The sequence below is a fragment of the Sorex araneus genome, chromosome 5 (genome assembly GCF_027595985.1).
Source record: "Sorex araneus isolate mSorAra2 chromosome 5, mSorAra2.pri, whole genome shotgun sequence".
NCBI classification, from domain to species: domain Eukaryota; kingdom Metazoa; phylum Chordata; class Mammalia; order Eulipotyphla; family Soricidae; genus Sorex; species Sorex araneus.
Genome location: NC_073306.1, coordinates 64,517,502 through 64,537,360, shown reverse-complemented (window position 1 = coordinate 64,537,360; position 19,859 = coordinate 64,517,502). Strand labels below are relative to the sequence as shown.

The 19,859-nt window shown below is 41.7% G+C and overlaps 1 non-coding gene and 1 pseudogene across 1 annotated transcript; one reads left to right on the top strand and one right to left on the bottom strand.

Annotated features, from left to right (window-relative positions):
- Positions 1-1,775: 1,775 nt before the first annotated feature.
- LOC129405467 (U1 spliceosomal RNA) lies at positions 1,776-1,939 on the bottom strand. Its single transcript, XR_008630606.1, has one exon. It is a non-coding gene; the product is annotated as a U1 spliceosomal RNA (small nuclear RNA).
- A 1,104-nt stretch (positions 1,940-3,043) lies between these two features.
- Positions 3,044-3,172, top strand: LOC129405195 (U4 spliceosomal RNA; annotated as a pseudogene).
- Positions 3,173-19,859: the final 16,687 nt, after the last annotated feature.

Below are 19,859 nucleotides of genomic sequence, written 5' to 3'. Positions count from 1 at the left end.
ATGCAGGCAGCTCCATGAGAAGTGTTTGTACCCATGTTGATGAAGCAGTATTAGAGGAAACAGACATTACAGATAGGCCAATGCTTGCTTGCAACAATGCAACCTGGAGTGATGAAAGGACTTTGAGAACATTCCTCAGTCTAATGGGGAGAGAATTATGTCTGTGTTAAGTGTGCTCACAGAAATTATTCAGAGGAAAGTCGACAGAATTATTTTGTCATAAGATAATTCTGACATCTTTTATCAGACCTATGGAACACACATATTACCTTCTAACTGTGTTCATGAAAAATTTTCTGGTGACCTGAGAATCAAGGTGAAAAAAATCATCCTTCCAGAGGTAACCAATCCTCTTTTGAAAATTCCTTTCTTTAGTGGTCTCAGCAGATAATCTGAACACCATGACTAGACTCTGGTAGATTCCTGATGTTTATTCAGAGTCAATAGCCAGAGATCACAGGGAAAATTTTAAAAATAATCTTAACTATCTGTTTAGACTTCTGTAAAATTGTCTTAAAGAATCTGGTGCCAAAATTGCATTTATTTTCCCTGTTGTGTGTGAATTCTGTGTAAGGTCTTTGTATTGATGCACTCTTCAAACTTCTGCAAGTGGTTCTATGACAAAAGTTACAAAGGCATTACCATAATGAGTAATCAAAATGTAAAAGACTGTCTTTGAAATTTCAAATCACTTCCAGTGTGGAAGGGGAGATAGTTACAAGATCTGGGATACAGTTAAGATCAGAAGCCCACACTTTGCCATCACTGAGACCGAAGCTTGAACCCTTGAACCAGATATCCTCCCCCAGCAATACCAGGTATAATCCTGAGCACTGGAGAGGTCACCTTGGTGGTACCCCAGCACTACAAGGCCTAAACAGCTCAGCATCTCAGAACTGAACCACACAATACAGTTGGCAAATATCACCAAGAGTGGCCCACAGGCTCTCTGAGTACTTTTGGGAAACCTAAGTTATTAAGTAAATAAAGCACTGTCAACTAAAAAGCCATAATACAGGTCTTAAATAAAATAAGGTATTCACGCACGCACACGTGTGTTTGTGTGTGTGTGTGTACATGTGTCCAGGGATCATACCCAGGACCTCACACAAGCATGATTAAAGAACCCAAGCCCCTAAATAAAACTTTAAAAATATCAATTCCTGGGGACAAAATAGCTCCCAGAAGATGGAAAATTGTATGACAGAAAATGAAAACCAGATTTGGGATGATTTTAATGTAGTGCATATATAAATGTCAAATCATAATGCTGTACACCTGATACTTATATATGTTATAAACAAATGTCACTGCAATTTTAAATTAGGAAAAAGAAAGTGAACAAACAGAACTTTCTTTCACCCTCCCATCCCTCCCCCCTCCCCCACCTCCTCCCTCCTACCATGTAAAAGAAAACAGTTCTCTTCAAACATTGGGAAGCATTGTAAGTGAAATGCAGCTGTCATCTTAGGTGTGACCTTCCCAAAGTCTCCACTGTGTGCAGACTAAATCATTTCTATGTCATGCTGTTCAATACCTAGAGGGTGGCGCCTATCGTGCTGCATTTGAGCCACCAAAATAATGATTTATTTCCCACTCTGACTTCAGGAAAATTTTTAGCCTTATTTGCTCTTGTTTCTAGAGACCTAGGAGATGGAGTCAACAAACTCACTGAATACAGGATTTTTTTTTCTCATCAGAAAGATACTCATCTCTGCTGAGAAGGTGACTATTAAGCCCTGAGTAATTTATATTTTATTAAAAAAATTTTTCCCCTGGGGAGAGCACAAACACAACCTCCCACTACCACAACTAGGCCATCAAGTTTCCCACATTTGGGGAAATCGTAGGAATTAGCATGTCCAGATGACAAGGGATGGGCCTCTCCCTGAGTAACACCACCTTTGTGCTCATGGTTTCTCCATTGCTAGATAACTATTGCCCTGAAGAATCATTAAAGGACCCCACCTTCAATAAAGATCCTCAGAGAAATATTCTTTGTCCATGTAAATGCCACTGGCAAGGAGTTCGCCTTGCATTCAGCCAAATCACGTTCAATCCCTGGCATCATATGTGCCCCCCTAGACACTGCCAAGAGTAATCCCTGAGTACAAAACACCACCATATGTGGCCCCTAAGCAAGACAAAACAAACACAAGAAGTATTAATTAAAGACAAATGAAATCCACTAGCTACAGAGAATCCAAATAATTCAGCTTAAAAATTAGGTGGGAAAACTGAAGTGATAGCATTGGAGGTTGGCCCAGGGCAGGGAAAAATCTGAGTTTACTGAAGCAAAGTAGACTGTGCCTCCCAAGATTGTTGGGTAAAGAGGTGGGGCTGGACAGTCCTCCATGGCAGTGCCGGGGCAGGACACCTGGTGCCAGGGTTCAAACTTAGGTCTCAGTGCAGGCATGGATGGTAACTACAGAAGGAGAGTTACCTGACCTAGCCAGCATAAGGAATGACATCTGTTTCTCAGGATACTAGCAAATTTCTAGATTTACTTTGAAGGTTCCATAGTTTCATAAACCTTGAGAATGTCAATCAGACAATCCTCTATCAGAGGATTGAGGTCAAGTTCTAAGGCCACAGTAGAATTTTCTACTCCTCAAAAATTAATTAACAAAAGAAAGATGCTCCTCTTGTATTCAGAAAGACTATTTAGCGGTTGCAGATCTGTGATAAAATTAGGACACTTAGAACAGTTCCTGGAGAAACAACAGAATGAGCTGAGACTCACTCTGAACCTTTGAAATCATAATCCTTCAGTGAGATTCTGAAGTATGCAGGAATGGGTTTGAAAGCATTGTTCTAGATGAGCACTGTGCAAGATTTTGGGGTTGGAAAAGGTGCAAAAGAAAAAATAAATCTAGATATGTAAATCTGTAACTGTACCCTCATGGTGATTCACTAATTAAAAATAAATAAAGGAAAAAAATAAAAAATATTTAAAAAAAAGAAAAAAGAAATCTGAAGAGGTTGCTTTTTAACAACCTCGCATGACTCTGATCTTAGGTTGCCATTTAAAAATCATTTCTTAAGCTTTGCACAGTGGCAGTATCATAGTCAATGAGGTTTATCCGAGGCGCGATTATTGCTAATTGAAAACTTAAAAATCATTTCTTTTCATTTATTTATTTATTTTTATTTTTGCATTATAGCCGGCAATTCTTTTTTTTTTTAATTTAAATTTTATTGAATCACCATGTGGAGGGTTACAAAGTTCTCAGGATTATGTCAGTTATACAGTACTCAAACACCCTTCCCTTCACCCGTGCCCATATTCCATCACCAACCACCCCATTATACCTCCCGCCCCCTCCCGCCCCCCCAGTCCCCGCCCTTGTAAGTGATAAGTTTCACTTCGTTTACGCTTTATCTTGGTTACAGTCCATGTTTCAACACATAACTCACTATTGTTGCTAGGGTTTCCCCCCAAAAAAGAGAAGACAGTCCCACTGTCAAGGAAGCATTTGATGGCTCTCCATTGCTGAGAATGTAGAGATATTAAGTCCCGCTGTTTGTTACATAACTTTTCTATTTTTCCCCCCCTCGTCCCGCGCCACCGAGATCACGCCTGTTTAGTAATCACCACGCTGCCTTACAAAGGGAAAACAAACCAAAAGAGATGGTTATTTCTCGTCATCAGCCAGCGTGGGGCTCTGGCTTAGTTGATAGCCTGGTAGAATGTCTGCAAGCAGTTTCTGGAACCAAAAGTAATACGCTGGTATCAGCCTATAGCCGGCAATTCTTTTTTTTTTTTTTTTTTTTTAGTTTAGTTAAAAAAATTTTTTTTTAATTGAGTCGCCATGAGATACTAGGTACAAACTGTTCATGATCAGGTTTCAGTCATACAATGATTCAACACCCATCCCTCCACCAGTATGCATTTCCTACCACCAATGACCCCAGTTTCCCTCCTGCCACCCCCCACCCCCAGCCTGCATAATTTAGTTTTCATGTAATTTTTTCGTCCAAATGAATAATGATCTGATCATACTCAATGCCCACTCAGTTGAACCTTTGGGAAATAGATTTATCATACTGAATTAACACCTTAGCCGGCAATTCTTAAGGGTTGCTCCTGCACTTGGGAATTACTTCTGGTGGTGCTCGGGGAACTAATGGGATGCTGGGAATTGAAACTGGGTTGGCCGAATGCAAAGCAAACACCCTATACATTTTACTATCTCTCCAGTCCCTAAAGACCATTTCTTGCACATTTTCACAAGGACTTAAGCCAAACAAGAAAGTCTTATTGCAAAATGCTTTGTATTGTGATAAATTAGGAACTGAAACAATAACACATGAATAATAATGGATTCATATGCTTACTAATGGACAGAAAATAGATGGCTTTAGTCAGTCAAAATTTGTTAGCTACTTGCACTCTGTGTCAGAGTTGGGCAACCTGTGGGATAAAGACCTCTTTTGCCGGAATGCTAATTTGAGGAAAAGAGGGCACCATTGGCCTAAGAGCAAATATGGATGAGAGCTGTGTCACTTGTATCACTTGTCACTCCGTTGATCTTCGATTTGCTGGAGCATACGCCAGTAACAACTCCATTCATCCCTTCCGTGTGCTAGTGTAGCCCAATGGCATCTGCTCGCACCCGGAATACGAAGAGCCTCAAACCATTTGCTAAAGGTTTTGATGAAATCTGACCATCTCGTAAGTCGGTGGCCATGTGTTCTTTTGATATCCCATGGAATCCAGTCAGTAATAGCTCTAGTCCAGCGGCCATCTCTAAATTGCATTATGTGTCCGGCCCATCTGACTTTCGACACCTTGGCAAATGAGACAGCATGTCTGATTTTTAATCGTCGACAGAGTTTGGAACTCCAGATTCCTTCTCTCACTTGAGTGAAATGAGATATTCCAAGCATAGCTCTTTCGATTCCTCTTTTGGAGACCCGAATATTGTTCTCATCTTGTTTTCATAGGGCCCAGGTCTCTGAGGCATATGTTAGTGCAGGAAGAATGGTGGAGTTGAAAAGATATTCCTGGAGCCAGAGATTCTTCATCCTCTTAACAACTTCTTCAATGCTCTTGAAGGTGTTCCATGCTGCTCTCTTCCTCTTTTGCAGTTCTGGCGCCAAGTCATTTCTCATGTTGAGTTCTTGACCCAGGTACACAGAACTGTACCTTCAGAGATATTCATTCCATTGAGGGCAAATGGAACATCAGGAACTAGTTCATTTTTCATGAACATTGTCTTCGTGAGATTCAGCTGCAGTCTGACATTTCCACACTCATGGTCGAAGTCAGCTAGCATTTTGCCGCTTGACTAATGTTTGGTGTTATTAGAATGGTGTCATCAGCAAAGTGGATGTGGTATAGTTGCCGACTGTCTATCTCCACTCCAATTCCTTCCCGTTTCAGTTGTTGCTTGATGTTCTCCAGGGTGGCACTAAAGAGTTTCGGTGAAATGGTATCACCCTGCCAAACCCCTCTCTTTACATTGATAATCACTTCCTTGTAGAATGGTGAGATCCTGGTAGTGAATTCATAATACAGCTCATGGAGGACCCTGATGTACTGAGTTTGAATGCCCTGTTTGGCTAGACCTTCGAAGACCGCTTAAGTCTCAACAGAATCAAAGGCCTTCTTTAAATCGATGAACATTAGACAGAGCGGCATCTTGAACTCTCTCGAAACTTCAATGAGTTTGGTCACCATGTGGATATGGTTGATTGTGCTGAATCCTTTTCAGAACCTGGCTTGCTCGCATGGCTGTCCTTCATCTATAGTTCTGCCTATTCTATTCAGGATGACTCAAGTGAACAACTTGTAGATGAAGGATAACAGGCAGATTGGGCAATAGTTGCCCAATAGCTTGTGATTGCCTCAGGCTCACGCCAAACTACATTGGAAAATGAGCTCAAGAATTTCCAAAGACAGTCATCTGTTTGTGGCTTTCCCTTTCTTGGCATTCCTCGCACAGTCATGGAGGTGCTGAATTAGTTGATCGTATTCCTCGTCAAAGTTGTCAAGGAAAGCATCTTCCCTTGTTGCTGCAATAGTGCCAAGGAGCTCCCAGTTGGTTGTCATTCTGGGAGTCTCTTCTTAAACTTAAACTTTGCAGTCCTTTCTCCCCACTCTGTGAAGTAAAATTTTGCACGTAGAATATGGTGGTCGGATCTCATTTGGAATTTTGGGACAACAGGGACGTCAGTCAGGCAAAACCGTCGATTGAATATGATGTGGTCAATTAGTAGTGGAACTGTCCACTGGTAGATTCCCATGTCCAACCCTTAGATTCAGCCTTCTGGAACTGTGAGTTACCATAAATGGTCTTGGTTGACATGATGAACTCAGACAGTCTCTCACCCTGTTCATTCCATTCTAGGTCATTGGTCCCAATGTGAAGTTCATTGAGCGACTTTCTCAGTCCTACCTTGGCTAAAATCACTGACAATGATCTTAAAGAAGGTGTGGTCTTCTTTATACAACTTCTCCAATCCATGTAGAACTTCTCAAATTCTTCATCGTAGTTTGAAGTTGGTGCATAGACGAAGAAGATAGAAACTGCAGGCAGTGAGCCACATCTATTCAAGTGTAATCATCCGATTCAGGTTGTTAGGCATTCAAATGAATCAATGCTCATGGCCAAGTTCGTGTTGACAAGGACACCGATGCCACTGATGCCTCTGTTGTCGAATGTTCCGAGGAACAGTTCTTCTCCAGTGTCGAAAATGGTGTGATGTGATCAATGCCTTCTCATCTCGGTTAGTCCAGTAAAGTCATACTTGATCTTCTGCACTTGCACCTTCAGTTCCTCAATGGATGCTTCCAATGCCAGCATATGTGCATTGAAAGTACAGACAGTCATTTTAGTCCTTCTTCGTTTTAGCAGCCTAGTTCGTCCCTGAGATTTTATCAGTCTCTCCTTGCTCATCCTTCTTAACTCTGCCATATTGGGGGCTCTTTCAGAGTCAGGGGAATGAGGCCCATTGTTTTTACTATTTTTGGCATATTCAATACACCATGGGTAGCTTGCCAGGCTCTGCCATGCGGGCAGGGTTCTCTCGGTAGCTTGCTGGGCTCTCTGAGAGGAATGGAAGCTTTTAGGGTAGCCTCTAATCGCCCTTGCAGGTGTTCTCATGGTTCACACCATATTTGAACCCCATCAAATATTGTGCAATAATTATGGAAATGGGTATTAAGTGTTTTATGATGTGTCACCCAGCCACAAAGCTGCCGTGCGGTCTGGAAAGTGGCCTGGAGCATGGCGGCACCTTGGTAGTGGAGGTGTCATGATGGGAAAAATTTTGTGGACAATAATCAGTGCTATTTTCTTGCTGATACTCACCCATTAATTAAATGAACAAATTTTATTTCAATAGACATATAATATTTCCAAGGGACTTATAGTTTAAATTTCCATTTTTCCCAGTGGTTCATAACTATTTAACATTATTTACATTAGCTTCGTATGAAAATGTTGTCCGCCTTTTGCATATTGCTGCCAGGCACTGGACACTGATGGTTAATGAAGCACTGCTATAGTGAGCTAACAACATCTCAGGAAACTGTAAGAAGTTCTGCACATATGCCACCTTACTGGGCTTTGTCTTACACATATATGAGTTTTGCTTTGGGGGGAGGGAAGAGTTTGAGGCCATACCCAGCAGTGCTCCAGAGACTATTCTTGGCTCTGTGCTCAGGGGTAATCTCTGGTGGTGCTCAGGGGACCCTTCGTGGTGCTAGGGATTTGAACTAGTCAGGACAGCTGCAGCTCCATACAAGATAAGTGCCTTACATCCTGCAGTACCTCTAACCACAACATTCATACCTGAGTTTAATAATCATCCCGACTCCAAGAGGTATGCAAACAATAACCTACATATCAGGAAATGAAACTTAGAGAAATTGAAAAATTTTAATACAATTAGCCATAAATGCTAGAATCAAGATTTGAATTCACAGGTAACAGACTCCAGACTTAGGTGTCTCAAGAATTAAAGGTAGATACAATTCTGGATAGTTTTCCTAAATAAACACTAAGAATATCTTAATGTTTGGGTCAGTATAACTAAGGAGCAAAAGAGAGTGCTGCTCCCTTTCTGAAAGGAAAGAATATTTAAGAGCCGTGTCTTCTATTTTGTTTTAATCTGTGATACGACAATGCCAAGGGCTGGAGCGATAGCGGAGCGGGTAGGGCGTTTGTTTGCCTTGCATGCAGCCGACCCATATTTGATTCCTCTGCTCCTCTCAGAAAGCCCGGCAAGCTACCGAGAGTATCTCACCTGTACAGCAGAGCCTGGCAAGCTACCCGTGGCGTATTCGATGTGCCAAAACCAGTAACAACAAGTCTCACAAAAAAGACGTTACTGGTGCCTGCTCGAGCAAATCGATGAGCAATGGGATGACAGTGATACAGTGATACAGTGATACGACAATGCCACATGGCACCAAGACAGAGAGAAGCAAAGTCCAGCCTCTATCCCAACTGCCTCTGGGAGTCTTTCCAGGGAACATTACATTCACATCCAATGGAAAAGTCAACTCATAAGTAAAGGGGCTTCCTGTTTAGATTTTAAGATATTGCTCCAACTAGTTTTATGGGGGAAAAAAACTATCAGGAAAGGATATCAAATCATTCGGGAGTCTATGGATATAATAGGTTGAGAAGTGGACATTTGGGAAATTCTCAAAGGCGAGCAATGGGAGTCCCCGCAACTATAAGCTATCAGGCAAGCCAGCATTATCTCCTGGGGAAAGTTCAAGTTAGACTATGAAATTGTAGAGAACTGGTCAGTTAGGGAACAAAACATTTCTTGTCTTGAAACCCAACTAACAGAAAATGACCAGAATTTAGAAATAGGAAGACAAAATTTCACTGAAAAGGCAAAAGAGAGATTAAAGCTGTGTTTCTCTCATAGCTCGGCTCTTGCATAATCTTTCCTGACTCCTATTTTATGAACAATTTGAACAATGTTGGTAACTAGCAATAAGTGCAACAAGTTAATCACCCCAAGAGCTGATGGTAGAAAGAGGAAATTGTTTAATAATTTATTTTTAAAATAAAGAACTTGAATGTTACAGGGTGAGGAAAAAAGAATGTTAGGACTCAAAATTGTGTGTGTGCCTGGTGGTCATAAGGACATTGCTGTACCCTCGTTTCCAGGTCTAAGTAAAGGCAGGAGCGATAGGGGCTCGAGTGATAGCAAAGCAAGTAGAGTGTTTGCCTTGCACGCACCAACCCGGGTTTGATTCTCAGCATCCCATATGGTCCCCTGAGCACCCCCAGGGTTGGTTCCTGAGTGCAGAGCCAGGAGTGACCCCTGTGCATTGCCGGGTGTGACCAAAAATGCAAAAAAAATAAATAAACAAAAATAAAAATAAAGGCAGGAGCAATAACAGGTCTATAAGAAAAGCATTCAAGAATACTCTTTCACTGTTTCAAATGCAGGAAAGGATATTAGGACCAAAGAAAAAAGGATTTTACCCTTTAATTGTTGAACCATATTACACTAATCTGTTCTGGCTGCCATTCAGAGTACTAGTGCTTAGAGAGTTTAACCAATAGAAAATTCTTTTCTCACATTCTCGAGACTGAAAGTCCAAAAATCTTCTTAATTGGCTGCAGGCAGATTCTTTGCCTTTCCTGATGACTTTCTGCTGGGTGCACACTTAGTATATTTCCTCTTCTTCTAAAGACAAGAGTCCTTGGGGCTGAAGCAATAGCAAAGCAGGTAGGGCATTTGCCTTGTACTCGGACGACCCGGGTTCGATTCCCAGCATCCCATAGGGTCCCCTGAGCACCGCCAGGGTTAATTCCTGAGTGCAGAGCCAGGAGTGACCCCTGTGAATTGCTGGGTGTGACCCAAAAAGCAAAAAAATTTAAAAAATAAAGACAAGAGTCCTTTTGGACTTGGGTCCTGTTTTTCTTTTTTTTTTTCCAGGAGCTCATTTAACATAATTCTCCCTTATATCACATTGAGGATTAAAAATACAGTTTTGGGGAAACACAATTTAGTCCATAGTTTGGATGATCAAAATACATGTTTGAAAAATAAGACAAATTGGAAAAGAAAAAGTTAATTACCTTGCCATCCCCTCTCTGCCAATTAAATGAGCAGCTACTATGTACTAGAATCTGGTAAAAACCTGCAAAAAAGACAAAAAGACTTCAGAGAGCACTCATAGTGCAAAAGGTTTAGTATAAAAAGACAACTGCTTATTTTAATCCATAATATAGTTTCATATATGCCACCCTTGAGAACGTCATGTGATGACTGGAATGGAAAGGAATGGGAGTAAAGATAGACAGTCTGCAACTACACTACCTCTGCTTCACTGATGACATCGTTCTAATAACACCAAATATTAGCCAAGTGGCAGGAATGCTGGTCAACTTCGACCGTGAGTGTGGAAAGGTCAGACTGCAGCTGAATCTCATGAAGACAATGTTCATGAGAAATGGACTAGTTCCTGACATTCCATTTGCTCTCAATGGAACAAACATCTTCGAATGCAGCAGTTCTGTGTACCTGGGTTGAGAACTCAACTTGACGAAAGACCTGGCACCTGAGCTGAGCAGGAGGAAGAGAGCAGCGTGGAACACCTTCAAGAGCATCAAAGAAGTTGTTAAGAGGATGAAGGACCTCCGGCTCTGGGCACATCTTTTCAACTCCACTGTTCTTCCTTCACTAACATACACCTCAGAGACCTGGGCCCTACGCAAACAGGATGAGAATGCTATTCTGGTCTCCCAAAGAGGAATCGAAAGAGCTATGCTTGGAATGTCACATTTCACTCAAGTGAGAGAAGGAATCTGGAGTTCCGACCTCCATCAATGATCAAAAATCAGGCACGCTGTTTTGTTTGCCAAGGTGTCAAAAATCAGATGGGCTGGACATGTAATGTGATTTGGAGATAACCGTTTGACTAGAGCTGTTACCGACTGGATTCCATGGGACATCAAAAGAATGTCTGGCTGCCCACCTACGAGATGGTCAGATTTCTTCATCAAGACCCTGAATTTATGATTTGAGGCTCTTCGTGTTCCTGGAGCAAGCAGATGGCATTAGGCTACACTAGCACTCAACAGGGACTAATCTAGATGTTACTGGTGCCTGCTCAAGCAAATTGATGAACAATGGAATGACAAGTGATACAAGTGATAGTTTACTTAAAAAAGAAGTGTCCCTTTCTAATGATGATTTAAGATGTTGCTCTCTAGCCCTCCCACCGCCGAGATGTGATCCCGGGGGCCACACGCGTGTGTGGCCTCTCCGCAGCTGCACGAGCGTGAATCCAGACCCAGCAAAACCTCTTTCAGCATGGGAAACTCCTTGCAGAATGTCTCCAGCCTGAGAACTAAACCGAGGCCCCGTGCCCACCCAAGAGGGGAAAGGTATTTCTCTCTCTCGCCTCTTCCTTTCTGGGGATGAAGGGTGTGGTGTCCGCCATATTATGACGACCACAGATGGGATTTACGACAAAAAACTGCAGCAAAAGGACACGAGGGTGCTCTTGGGAAGGTGGGAGGTACCGGCCCCTCCAGCTGCCAAGGTGTGATCCCGGGGGCCGCACGCGTGTGCGGCCTCTCCGCAGCTGCACCAACGTGAATCCAGACCCAGCAAAACCTCTTTCGGCATGGGCAACTCCTCGCAGAATGTCTCCAGCCTGAGAACTAAGCCACAGCCCCGTGCCTGCCCAGGAGGGGAAAGGTATTCTCTCTCTCTCTCTCTCTCTCTCTCTCTCTCTCTCTCTCTCTCTCTCTCTCTCTCTCTCTCTCTCTCTCTCTCTCTCTCTCTCTCTCTCTCTCTCTCTCTCTCTCTCTCTCTCCTCTTTCTCTCCGGGGATAAAGGGCATGATGTCCGCCATATTATGACGGCCACAGATGGGGGTTTCAAGCTTGCAGTGATCCAATATCTGGAAGAAATCTCCCTGGACTTAGTTGTTAAAGTACAGAAATCCAAAACCGCACGACCAGTACCGAGGCCGCGCGACCTCATTTTTCTTCACAATAGGTCTGACTCTAGTGGGGTACTCCTAACAATAATAGTGAGGTTTGTGTTGAAATATTGAATGTAATCAAAGCAAACAGAAAGAAAAGTGAAATTTATCAGTTACAAGGTGGGGGCGGGATGGGAGGTGTACTGTGTGGGTTTTTTGTTTTTTTGTTTTTTTGGTGGTGGTATATGGGCACTGGTGAAGGGTTGGTTGTTTCAGCATTGTATAACTGAGACTTAAGCCTGAAAGCATTGTAATCTTCCACATGGTGATTTAATAAAATAAAATTTTTATTAAAAAAAAGATGTTGCTCTCTATATAATGCTACTGTTCTCCATAATGTCCTTTTCCCCTATTTCTCAAATGTTCCTTTCTGCTACTTCTTGCTTATATTTTCAGTTAAATTTTCTAAAGTGAACTCATTCATTTGACTGTTCCTGATAAGAGTCTCCTCATTCAAGACATGGCCTAGAGACTATGGACAGTGTTAATTTAATTTTGCATGTTGTAGAGCAAATTTTCTCATCTGTCTCACTCCGCTGCTTCAGAGAACTGTGATTGTGGCTTGACTCTCATAAAGACCAAGAAATCAAGGCAAAAGGTAGGCTCTGAGGTCAGTAGCTGTCAAGTGCAGCATTCCTGGCTACAAAATCTATCACTCGCCCTTCAACTGAGTTTGTAATTCATCAGCAATTGAAGGCAGTTTTTGCACTATCCTAGCCATCTCAAGGAAGTGTGTAAAGGAAATATTTTTTTTGTCTTTGATTTGTGAGTCACAGTTCCTGTTTTAAACATGTTTTGCCAGATATCCAAAGTATGCATGGGAGGAAACAATCTCTGGGTTGTTATAAGTCTGCCTGCACATGAGACAACTCAAGATGGGTTATAAATATCCTATAAGTTGCCAGAAGCACAGCTTTCTATCAGGTCTTTCTTCTTTCTCCTCTTCTTCAACCGACTTGGCAGTTCTCTTATCAAGATCCAACAACAGTAGACCTGTAGCTCAACTGCCTATTCATGCTTTAGTGTGAGACTGAGAGAGCATGTCACTGTAACACGATTTTTGAGGAAGTTCAATCCCCATTTAAGTGTGCAAAGTTCAAGATTTGTCTGCTTAAAATGGCCTGTAAAGCAGTCACCGTGGAAATGAAGTTTACTGAGGAGGGAAGGTAAGACTGCATTGAGAAACAGGTCTCATGAAAATGAGCTTTGAAGGAAATTTCATTATTGGGACATTAAATAACTGTGTTCAGCAAATTCTCCACTGGTGTCCAGCTAAAGAGCCAACACACCTCCATGCTGACCTATACCACCCTTACCATTTTAACGGCTCTGCAGCTAAAGATTTTCAATAATGTCAAAATGTCTGTGCCACCTACCTGGATAAAAATAGCCACAAATTGAAGTCCTTCCTCCTAATTTGCATTCTGGCCTCACCATGCTCCTATTCTGTTTAAATTTCTGACTGTCTGCCTAAAAGATAAGCATACTTTTTAGATTAGTCCAATAAACACCATGTTCTTAGTGAAATGAAAAATCTTGTGATTTGAAGGTTAGTTTAACCAGAGATGCTTATCGTGCAAAATTCCATGGCTCTAACATTCACATGTGCTGTTGATATCTAGCCTTCACTGCTCTGCGGGCAGCTGTGCACATCAACTGTAAGATGCTTATTTGGCTACTTCACTATTCCAAGCAGAATGTGTGTCTCATCTTAAAGGATGGTAGAGGAAGGTGGGTGGCATCTGAGAGTGGCAAAGCTAAGAGGTCACTTATTTAGTGATTTTTGAATCACAGTTACCCAGCTGACAGCAAAGAGCTTGCTAAAATCACCATGTCACAGGGGAGCTGAAGAGATAGGACTTGAGGCATTTGCATCGCATATGGCTGACCCAGTTTGATCCCCTGGCACAATACATGGTTTCCTGAGCACCCCAGGAGTGATCACTGAGTGTAGAGTAGGAGCAAGCCCTAAGCACTGCTGATTGTGGTCCTTAAACCGAAAAGAATTCAAAAAATCAATGAAAACACATGACACAGATCCCATCTCTGGAAGACTTCAAAGACGACTCAGGAATTTGGAGTATTTAAAACTCCTTAGGTGGGGCTGGAGTGATAGTACAGCGAGTAGGGCATTTGCCTTGCACGCGGCCGACCTGGGTTCGATTCCCAGCATCCTATATGGTCTCCTGAACATTGCCAGGAATAATTCCTGAGTGCAAAGCCAGGAGTAACCCCTGTGAATCGCCGGGTGTGACCCAAAGATTTAAAAAAAAAACTCCTTAGGTGCTTAGAATATGCATTCAAAATCAAAAACCAGTGTTGTAAGACAAAGTTAGTCAAAAGGAGAGGGCCAGGATGATTTCTCTCATATATGAGATATAAAGAAACATAGTAGGGGAATAACAAATGGTCAAAGGCAGCAAACACCGAAAACTGGTCTTCAGTAAGAAGCTTACCACAGGGAAGGATTGGGGTGTAGAAAAGGGGTACAGCGGGATGATGGAGGAAAGCTAACTCGGGTGAGGGGTGTGGAGCTGGAATGTCTCATGCATAGAACCCCACCATTAACAGTATTGTAAGCTATGGTGCCTAAAATAAGAATTTCAATTAAAATAAAAGACAATCCTGCTCGATCACCATTTGTTTTTCCTAATACACACTAAAAAATTCCTTAGCTTATGGGCAAAAGAGATAATGGATTGTACCACTGAAAATACATCAACTTGAAAACCAGGGGCATTAACAAAAATAGCATCAGTAGAAAAATGCTAAAATGTTTTTTAAATGTGAAAATGTTCTTTTAAATGTTTTTAGAATGTTATGTCCTCAAAAGAATATTTTAAAATGCTGAGTCCTCAAAATATACACATAGTAAATGTAAGTCTTAACCTCTTTTAAAAAAAGTGAAATTACTCTGATAAAAGGTAGTAAACAAGTCGTTAAGGATTACTGAGTTGGGGGGTCTTTGTCATTTTTTTAAAAAAATCACACAAATTGTTATTTTTTTTTCAATCACACAAATTGGGGAAACTATACAAGTTCTGCTAAACTGGAATATTTGGTCAAAATGTGCCAAGAACAAAAGGATGGTGCAAGACATTAAAGGGATAAATAGCACCATAAATGATCTAACATAACACCTGCGACAATCTGATATCACTCCACTAGGGGCCAGTTTAGCACGAGAAAAGCTAAATTTAGAAATGTGTGTGCCATCAAAGTCAACTTAATTCTTCATACATTTCCACCAAGTGTCTATTCTACTTCCTCTTGAATACTCCTGTCTGAGTGCTCCATTTCTTAAATTCTATAATAATTAAAACAGATGCTATATGCTGCATTAAAATTTATGCTTCTGTGATGCCCATCCATTTAACTAATTTTAACTGTGTTTCCACATATTTCAGAGGTTGGGTATGGACATCCTAATTCCTCCACATCTTCTCTCTACTAGATGACACACACCTAGTTTTATACACACTGTTCATGTTTCGCCCAAGCCTGAGCTCCAGCTGGGTGAGTCACTTTCCTGATCTAGTATTGTTAATTTAATTTTACCTACCCTGAGGACTGTAAGACTTACTGTCTTACAGATTTCAGTTGCTTCTCCTTAGTGATTAATTCAGTTAAGTATTTTTGTTGGTAGGCTGGAGCTATAGCACAGCAGACAGGGTGTTTGCCTTGCATGTGACCGACCCAGGCTTGATTCCTCCATCCCTCTTGGAGAGCTGGGCAAGCTACCAAGAGTATCCTGCCCGCATGGCAGAGCCTGGCAATCTACTCATGGCATATTCGATATGCCAAAAACAGTAACAACAGGTCTCACAATGGAGACATTACTGGTGCCCGCTTGAGCAAACTGATGAGCAACGGGATGATAGTGACAGTGACAGTGACAGTTCATGTGGCATTGCTTATCATTCTCTGACTGCTTTGTTTATTTCTCTTAAAATGTTTAGGGTTAGGGGAGCAGAGTAAAATATAATAAATTCATCAAAAATTGGGGGGTTGGTGAAGTAGCCTAGGTATAGAGCATATTTCACACGTATAAGGCCCTGGGTTCAATCCCGGGAAACACACATGCGTGTCTAAGGTGTTCTTTGATTTTTTTGGTTTGGGTGGATTTGGGGACCATGCATGGCAGCTCAGGGATTACTCCTGGTGGTACTCAGAGGACCACATGCAGTGCCAGGAATCAAATTGGGAACTGCCAGTTTGCCATATGCATGGCAAATTCCTTCACCTCTGACTCCACATGTAAGGTTTTAATGTCTGGAATTAATCATTCTACAGAACCGGGAGATCAGTGTAGACACAGGGAGACTATAGGACCCTTCTAGCTAAACTCTACTTCTGTGAATACAAAGCAAGTTGAACAGGCACTGGGCAGTCAAATCACATCTATTGTATCTGCCTTTTCCCATGCCCTTAACAGAGAGTAACTTTTAGTTCTCATAATGGACACTGGCCCTCCCCACAAGGAACCTTACACAGGCCTGGGAAGCTCACTGATTATCAGCAAAAGTTCCTTTGTGCTTTTCCTTTCTTGACTCCTCTGCCTGCCTCTCAGAGTAGCAGTTATTTGTGATTCTCAACTCTGTTTTCCACATATATATATATATATTGCTGGAAATGTCTCTCATCTTCTTCACATCCTAGAGTGATTCTAACCCTAGACTGAATCCAGGCCTACAAGATACTTCTGGTGAGGAATTAAATACTGATGGAGAAGAACCCTGTTGGTGGGAATGCCAATTGGTCCAGTCTTTCTGGAAAACAATATGAACAGTCCTTCAAAAACTAGAAATTGAGCTTCAATATGACACCACAATACCACTTCTGGAAATATATCCTCAGGATGCAAAAAAGTACAGTAGAAATGACATCTGTACCTATATATTCATTGCAACACTGTTCATAATAGCCAAAATCTGGAAACAACCCAAGTGCCCTAGAACAGAGGACTGGTTAAAGAAACTTTGGTAAATCTACACAATGAAATACTATGCAGCTGTTAGGAGAGATGAAGTCATGAAATTTGCTTATAAGTGGATAGACATGAAGAGTATCATGCTAAGTGAAATGAGTCAGAAAGAGAGGGACAGACATAGAGGGACTGCACTCATTGTGGAGTATAGAATAACACCACATGAGGCTGACACCCAAGGACACTAGATACAAGGGCCAGGAGGATTACCCCATAGCTGGAAGCCTGCTTCATGAGTGGAGGGGAGAAGGCAGATGGAATAGAAAAGGGATCACTAAGAAAATGATGGCTGGAGGAATCAGTCGGGATGGGAGATGCGTGCCTCAAGTAGATAATGGACCAAACGTGAAGACCTCTCAGTGTCTGTGTTGCAAGCCATAAGGCCCGAAAGTAGAGAGGGAGTATGGGGAATATTGTCTGCCATGGGGGGGGGGGGTAATACCAGGGATATTGGTGGTGAGGAATGTGCCCTGGTGGAGGGATGGGTGTTTGATCATTGTGTGATTGTAACCCAAACATGAAAGCTTGTAACTATCTCACAGTGATCCAGTAGAATTTTTTTTAAAAGAAACAACAACACATTTGGTTCTTATAGTCTAAATACAAAATGAATTTCCCACTGGGCAAAAACATTACACCATTACCCACGCACCCCCAGGGAATAATGCCCAAAGGCAGTCTTAGCTAGCTAACCAGTTTCTGTCCTTTCTGCAACCGAGTTACAGCTCCTATCTGCTGGATTATCATAGGGTTGGGACGTCATTTCTCCTGTTAATGCTGGACGTGCTGCCCTAAAAGGCAGACACTTTTCTGTAATCGGACACAGCAGTCACTGGACAAACTCTGAGTTACATCTATCAGAAGTATTTTGTTTCAGGTGAACTTACATATCACCTTCTTCTAAGGAGTGAGTGAGATGATTCCCCTGTTTATTGGTTTGCTTGCAAACTCTCTGAGAATCAGACAAATGTGAGCTAACTGCAGGAAATTGCTTCCTAATTGTCAGACTCCCACACGATGTTCAGGAAAACACAATCACAAGGCATGCTTCAGAATTGCTTCTATTTACCTTCATTTTAATCGAAGCAAGTAATTAAGAAATTTTCTCTCCGGAAAACTTCTAATAAGCAAATTTCCATTATCTTTAACCACATAGTGTGAGCTGATTTTTTCTTTTCTTAATGAATCCTGTAATGTGGACGTGGACATGCATTAATCCAGCCATGGCTGAGCAGAGCCGAGCCCCATGAAGACAAGAATCAACCCTCCTCCCCGGGCACACAGATTAATACAGACTTCACGGTTCAAGAGTCGGAAAGAGACGCAACCTGTATCTCTCCCTAGCCCAAGGGACTCGGTATTATTTATGTTTTTAATGTAACCATGTTCTATTGACACAGCTGAAAATGTGACAAATTAGATGACAATATGAAGAGTGGATTTTACAAATGATAATAGATACTATTTACTGTGCCAAACACTCTAGCATGCACTTCAAATAAATTACCTCATTTAAAATAATGGAGATTATTATTTCTTTTTTCACAGATGAGAACGCTGATGTTCAGAGAGCTAAATGTGTTTTAGAGCACCAGGCTGGTAAGGGGTCAAGCTGTAAGAGATCTGAAGAGGTAAGGGGTCCAAAGACAGGACTGTCGGTGTGAAAGTCTTCATTCTGTCTCTGTGCCTCTCTCTCTGTGGATCTCTGGGTTCATCTGAACTACTGGACAATAAACTGGCAAACTCACGTTCTTGCAGTGAGACTCAATATGAAGTTGCGCTTCCACCATTAGTAAAAGTTTCCAGAACACACCTCAAAATACAGACCCTGAATTATGTCCTTGCAGCACTCTAAGAAAATAATGTATACGTTCTAAAAGATATTGATGTAGGAAAATTTTAAATACAATGAAAAATTTAAATTCATTCTAATATTTTATTTATTCACATGGGAGAGCCTCGCAAACTCCCCATGTTGTATTCATATGCCAAAACCATTTACAATCTTTGGTCTCATTCCCCTGACCCTGAAAGAGCCTCCAATGCAGCACCGTTGAAAAGGATGAGTAAAGAGAGGCTTCTAAAATCTGAGGGCTAGGACAAATGGAGACATTACTGAGACCGCTTGAGAAATTCAACAATCAACGGGATGATGATGATGATTATGATGATGATGATGATGATGATGATGATGATTATGATGTTGAATATTTTTTTTCCTGTTGAATTGAACCCTACCCCTGCCCTTATACAGCTCTTGCAATCTATGCACCCTTTCTGATATACAAACACCCCTTTGCCAATTTTAATCAATTATATGCTGACTTGGTAAGGTTTTTTAAAAATGTTTTTTGTCTTGTGGATGTATTTGGTTTTGGCACGTGCTCAGGACTTAATCCTGGATCTGTGATCAAGGATTAGGGGGCCAGACAGAGTGCCAGGGATCCAACCCGGGTTGGGCACATTCAAGGGAAGTGCCCTACTTGCTGTACTGTTGCTCTGGTCCCTAACTTGGTAGGTTTTTATATGTACTTCGCTCTAATATTTTTACATGTGTATTTATGATTCCAAATAAAACTGCTATCGGGCAAAACTAGCTATTTTTGACTGTAGGCAACAATAAATGAGCAGGACTCTGGGAGAGGATCAAAGCAAGACTCAAGCATGACTTTAATCCTATCTCAAGTCTGTGTCACGCACTGTCCCCTCATATTCCCCTGACAGACACACCGGACCATCTGTGCAGGCATAGCAGCAGCCTCACAAGACAACAGGGGCTCTGGAGATTAACAAAGGTTATAAATCACAGAACTCCTGGTGACAGAGGGCTCTGTTAGTGTCTCCTAACTCAGATCCATCACCGCTTTCCTGCACCTATCTGAGAATTTATTTGACTAAATG